Below are 6,596 nucleotides of genomic sequence, written 5' to 3'. Positions count from 1 at the left end.
AGGCATTGTTTTCCTGAGATAGCATACATATTTCACTGGACAGGGGGATCAGGGTGTAAAAAGGCACCTTGTGTGTGACTGCTGGCAGATCATTGGAAGCGAATAAAATGTGAACAAGGTCTAGGCAACCCAGTGCAAATCACTTATTCAAACCCCTTCGCAAGTGCAGTTAGCTCAGACATTCCAAAGTTCTGACACAGCCCAGGGAACTCTGCTTCACAGCTTATCTGAGGTTAGCCTGGTATTTCACATGCTGAATCTGCCACTGAACTTTCACTCACTACAGTACAATGGCTGCAGCTTAGTCTGCACAGTATTGTCTGTAACAAGCAGAGCACTCACCCCTGGACAGAGGCACACAGCAGCAACTTGTGTGAAATGGGTTACAGCTGGAAGGTAAGAGAAGGCTCGTGCACGATGCTTCTGAAGGGAAGGTGGGTAAATAAGATGTCTTAGGATGGAACTTTGTAACGTTCTTGGATTCTGGACTTACTGCTTTACTGATTTACTGAGCAAGGTGCTAACTGTAAGATAAATGGATCTGAATATATGCATAACAAGGGCTTCTGTATTTTTTAATATTGAAAGCAGTATGTCATTAACCATGCATTTAATTAGTTTTACTGTCAGAGAAAAATTGCCCACTAACAATGGCTGAAATTTGTAGTACCAAATGCCAATGCTCCAGTTCCGTCAAATATTAATAGAGTTTGACACACAATAATCCATATACTTCATCACAGGACCAGGCTTTTTACACCAATTATTGCTCTAATTGCTGTGTTCATTCAACCGCTTTCTTCTTTTTCAACAACTGGAAGCTTACAGCATGAACCTTTATAACTATGAGTGCAAATTGTCCACTTGCTACTCTTATCAAACTGCAGTATTACTTGAACTGACTTTGCAGGACTTATCAGGATGTACGAAAAGTATGTCATTATTGCCAATCATCCCCTCTCCACTCTGAATTTGACTGCTTAACTTCAGGCGCCATAGAAAACAATAAAATGTCTTTTTTTCTGCATTCTTGGGGTAAAAGTCACATTCAATATCATATAACAAAAAGGGAAGTTGAATGTAGTTACAGCACAAAGAGGAGCAGTTGGAAATTTCAGAACAAATTGCAGATTATTCTTTGGATAGATTTACATACAGCCTCCAGCTTTTACATATCTGCAGGAGATACATAATAATTTCTTAGCAACCTTTGTTTTCATATCGGTTGCTTCAATAATGCATAACAGTTGTGAGCCAGTACTGGTTAACTACCAAATACTAAACTTAATTAATACTATACACACGTGCCTAGGGCTCTTAATTTCAGTTCTTAAAGGGGTGGTGTATATATAAGAACCTCTAGCCTTTACAAATATCCAAATTGGTATTGTCAGACTTGTTATTGAGCTCTTTGCTGGTAATGCCGCTTTGTGGAAAAATGGCATATTTCCTGTAGTTATTTTCCTTTCTACGCAAACATTAGGAAGTTAAATGGCTTGAATGAAGATGTTAGCCCTTTTAAGTTTTAACCTTTGTTCTGCAATTCATTAGTTCATCTTGGAGCACTATCAGGAATGGATTGGGATGTGGTAGGTAAATGATGGAAGTTACTGTCTTGTGGTAGTAAGTGAAAATGATTGCATGCTTCATGTTTGTCATATCTGTGTGTGTGTGTGCATAGTCCCAGAGGAAGGCAGGCAGTGTTTTAGAGATCTGAGGGAAAGTACCTGGTTGTTGATGTCGCAGTAGTTTGAATCAGCCCCAGTTTCTAATTTGATGCTCCAAAGTGAAAAGTTACTAATACATGAGTTGTAAATTTCAGATAATTATCAAAAGAATGAGATTAGAAATGAGAGCTTAATTTTTGAATGATGAGTTATGAGTGGAATGAGTATGGAGCACACAATTTTTATGAAGGAGTTGGTATTTGCTGAAAAAAATTAAAACAATGAAGTGGAATAAATAAATTCTTTTAAATGGAGAGGATGGATTAAAAATAACCAAAATAATTATATATATATATATAAATATATACAGTACAATATATATGTACAGTTTTTCTTGTAAAGGATCTGATCACTGAATTTTAACTGTCATTGTGATTTTTATTTTGGTTGTTCAACTGATTTAGCTTGTTCATTTGGAATGTATTGTCCTGCACATGCTGGCCAGCCTGCTAATATTGCAGCCGTTCTGTTTCACAAGCTTACGATTATGCAGCCTAATCAGTGTCTGGAATGTAAAGTTTGAGGCACCACTGTCGCTAACTCTTCCAAAATTGTTATGTACTATTGTTCCAGCCCACACAGGGAATTGGGGTATTTATTAGTCTCCATTGCAGCCACAGCAGATTTCCAACAATTCCTCATCCCTATTCATCAGTGACATGCCACTGACATCACTCTATTGACCTGTGGTTGCTGGGGATTGAGATGAACTTTGTGCTGTGCTGGAAACTCAGAATAACCCTTTTAGCATCTCCTGCCTTGTTAGTGTTTACACTTAAAGAATAGAGTGTATGAAGTAATATGAAGTACAATTTTTTTTTCACGTGCAAGCAGTGAAAAGATCAAAATCTAAACGATTTTCTGACTGGAGGTCTGTGGCCAGTGGTGTGCCACAGAGATCAATGCCGAGACCACGATGAATTGGACAAAAAACATAAATGAGCTGATAGGTAAGTTTGCAGCTGATGTGAAAATTGGCAGAAATATAAGACAAGGGAGCAGAATTAAGCCATTTAACCCTTCAAGTCTGCTCTGTCATTCCATCATGGCTGATTTATTATCCTTCTCAACCCCATTCTGCTGTCTTTGCCGTGTGAAATTTGATGTCTTTAGTAATTAAGAATCCATCAACTTTTGCTTTAAATTATCTTGTAATCTGAGACTGTGCCCTCTAGTCCTAGATTCCCCCATTATAGGAAACATCCTTTCCATGTCTGCTGTATCTAAGCCTTTCAATATTTGATAGGTTTCAATTCTTCATTCTTCTAAACTCCAGCGAGTACAGGTCCAGAGCCATTATGGTTAGTAAAGTGGATTTTCAAAGGATACAGCAAGATATGTATCATTTGGATAAGTAGGTAGAGAAATACCAGATGGAGCTTAATATGAACAAGTGTGAGATGGTGCTCTTTCACAGGTTAAAGGTAAGAAGAAAGTATATATGTCCTTAAGAGCATTGATGTCCAGAGAAATCATGGGTGCAACTCTATAGCTCCCTGACAGTGACAGGGTGGGAAAGAAAGTGTACAACATTGAATATTAATGTTGGTAAGTTGTGTTGCAGCTGTATAAAGCTTTGACTGGGCTTCACTTGGAATTAATCTGGTTGCTGTTAGAAACCACTTTCTTAATAATACATCTTATAAGATTTGTACTTTTTAACAAGCTTGCGTATTTTTCACACTTACCGGTGGAAGGCAATGTAGCAGCTAAACTAACAGTTTATCACTATTCTCATTTTTCATTGGCTAAGTATTAGCACATTACCCATGTGCAATAATTGTTTTATTTAAGTACCTATTAACTAATTTATCTCTATCTAAGGAATTTCTCTTATTCTCTTAAAAGTGATAGATTTTTCAGAAGTTCCATCTTTATTCTTTTGTCTATACACCCCTTAGCATAATTTCTTTGCTCTTTATTTAGTTGCTTAGTATGTGTATGTTGGTTTGTAATCTAAAATAAATTGAAATCTTGGAATTAGACTGCTTGCAATTTTTGACTCCTGGAATAACCCTAAGGATCAGAAATTAAATGGAGATCCAAAACTATATGCAAAGAATATGGAGGCTTTGGAGAAGGTGCAAAAGAGGTTAACTAGGATGTTGCCTTGATTAGAGAACATTAACTATAAGAAGTTTGACAGACCTGGATTGTTTTCTCTGGAGTACTTGAGGGTAACCTGATATAAATTATGAGAGGCACTTATAGAGTAGATAATCCATCTTTTTTCCTTGGGTGAAGATGTCCAAATCTACAGGGCATTTAACTAGATGACTTTAAGGTAAAAGGGGAAAGTTTAAAAGAGGTTAGCAAGACGAGTTTTTTTTTACATTGAGTGGTAGGTGCCTGGCATTCTGTTAGGTGAACTGGTGGAAGTAGATGTGATGACAGAGTTTAACAGACTTTTATGCAGACAAGTGATCATGCAGAAGGGATTAGTTTAACTCTGTATTATGGCCAGATGAAATATCTTGGGCCAAAGAACAGTAGATGTCGGGAATAGGTTGTACTTCAATTTTTAAAAACATCTTGTGTGGGCTTTAAGGGAAAATGAAGCTACTTTTAAAAAATCTGATTTATTTAAAAACTAGGCTTAAGAAATAATGACTATCTTTGAATTAATTTGAATTTTTTTTGCTGTCAAGTTGTTTCCTGTTGAATTGAGGAATACTTCTAATAGGCAGCAAAGAAGAGGCATCTGGAATGGTAATGATAGATAAGCTTTTGGTTTCCCTTGATGTTGTGAATTTTTGAAGGGAGAGTGATGATAAGTATGAGCTACTAATTTGTCTTATCCTTGATCATGTTAAAAGGTCTGTGCCTTTTAATATCATATACTCCATGACAGATAAACTGTACTCTGCGTGTGGGTCCCTGACTGTGAAGGACAGATAAGTCCATTTAAGAAGATGCATCATGTCAGTGTCATCCATCTGAAACTAGGTTCCACAGTTTTCCACTGTCAAATTTCTTTCTGCAGCAGTATGTGAAACTTGGAAAAACATTTTGAGTGACAGGATTTAGATGGCTCCACAGGGCCTTGGTGAACAGGAGACACTGATAGCAATAAGTGCCTTGATTGAAACACTTATTCCAAAGGAGTATCATCTTAAAGGCCAAAGGAGAAGTAATAAGGAAGAAAATTTCGGAGTATGGGGCCTAAGCAGGTGAAAGAATGGCAACTATGGTGCATAAATTATATTTGGGAGTGATGAAGAGAGCAGGATTAGAGGAGTATTGATTCATTAGAGGGTTAAACAAGCAGAGGAATTTACACAGGGAGCTACAGGAAACAGACAAGTGGAAAAACAATGTAAAAGTGCATTTCAAATAATTATCAAATTTAGATCAATGTTATTTCACTTTGATTGTTAATCTCCCTGAAACACATCTGGATAATTTATTTGCAGAAGTTTTAGACTTAGAAACTATTTGTAATCTCTGGATGCTAGTTTCCTTCATGTTAGGCTTTACAAAGGAAGCTGGTGCCATAGAAAATGGGAAAACTAATTATTGATATTATGGCTGTAAAAATACTTTTTTTGAAAAGCTGCCTGTTAATTTGACTTAGCTACAGGAGAATTATTTAATGACACCATTTGTTCAGACAAAGATTTGCCTAATGTAAATGCTGGAGAACAAAAGACTGTCCCACGAGAACTTATTGCTCTATTTGACTGATGGTTATTGTAAAGCTGAGCATATTAGTCAGTGAATAGTAAAAGTTCTCATGACTGCTCTCATTTGCAAAAGGCTAGGTATTCATAGTATAATTATAAAATTATAAAAGTTAACCACTTTTCAATGGTTTGTATTTTTATTTTCTATACACACAAACAAACAATATGTACATTTTTAGGCTAAAGTCATTTGTCCTTTTAAGTATGCCATTGGAGCAAGAGCTTAATTTGCCTGACTGTGTACACATGATTTGTACCAAGTTTCAGTCATGATTTTAGGTTTTCTGTATTTCATTGTGTTCCTAGCACTTCCTGGAATCCCACCCATTGAGACCCAAGTGACCTCATTAGGACCAGAACCAAATAATTAGGAAGGGTCATGAAGTTTACAGAAGTAGGTTAAGCGTGTATATATGTGAGTGCACAAGTTGTTGTGAATAGAGTTGTTGAACTTCACGCATAAATATGTCGGAGGATGATGTAGTAGTAATAAAAAAATCACTGAAAGTTGAGGGAACAAAATATTTGACTTGCTTCAGAGCCAGCAATTCATGAGCATCTTAGCCAGTGGTAGAATGGTGTCGACCTACACCGTTCAACAGGAAGACAGAAATTCTGTGTTGCATAGATCTGCCTGACCTGCTTGATAACTGTATAAACTCACCTTCACCGAGGAGCAGAATGGGAGGCAGAATTTGGAAAGGTGCAAAAATAACAGGGTTGTTATCATGGGTAGCATCAACTTCCCTAATATTGATTGGCACCTCCTTTGTGAAAAAAGGTTTAAATGGAAAGGAATTTGTTAAGACAGACAGACAGACATACTTTATTGATCCCGAGGGAAATTGGGTTTCGTTACAGTCGCACCAACCAAGAATAGTGTAGACAATATAAGTGCGCTCAGGAAGGATTCCTGACACAATATGTAGGCAGACAAACTAGAGGAGAGGCCATAGCTGATATGGTACCAAGCATTGTACTTGACCAAGTGATAGATCTTTCAATGGGTGAGCAGCTTGGAGATGATGACTACATCTCCCTGACCTTTATCAGAGACTTAGATAGGCATAAGAGCTAACTGTATGGAGAAGTATTTATTTGGGGAGGGGAGAATTATGTTATTAGGCATGAACTTGGAGCTTAAATTGGGAACAGATGTACTAAGGGAAATGCACAATGGAAATGC

General features: G+C 37.1%; 1 protein-coding gene across 5 annotated transcripts in view; it reads left to right on the top strand.

Moving 5' to 3' along the window:
* Positions 1-272: 272 nt before the first annotated feature.
* Positions 273-6,596, top strand: part of plce1 (phospholipase C, epsilon 1) — a 477,143-nt gene continuing 470,819 nt past the window's right edge. For 4 of the 5 annotated variants that reach the window (XM_073027453.1, XM_073027451.1, XM_073027452.1 and 1 more), the window contains exon 1: positions 273-396. The gene's annotated coding sequence lies outside the window, so the exon portion shown is untranslated. Of the gene's footprint in view, positions 435-6,596 lie in introns of all 5 variants that reach the window. The other variant, XM_073027450.1, reaches the window with a different exon arrangement.

The sequence above is a fragment of the Hemitrygon akajei genome, chromosome 23, assembly GCF_048418815.1.
Source record: "Hemitrygon akajei chromosome 23, sHemAka1.3, whole genome shotgun sequence".
In the NCBI taxonomy this organism is placed as follows: domain Eukaryota; kingdom Metazoa; phylum Chordata; class Chondrichthyes; order Myliobatiformes; family Dasyatidae; genus Hemitrygon; species Hemitrygon akajei.
This window is presented reverse-complemented; position numbering and strand designations above follow the sequence as displayed.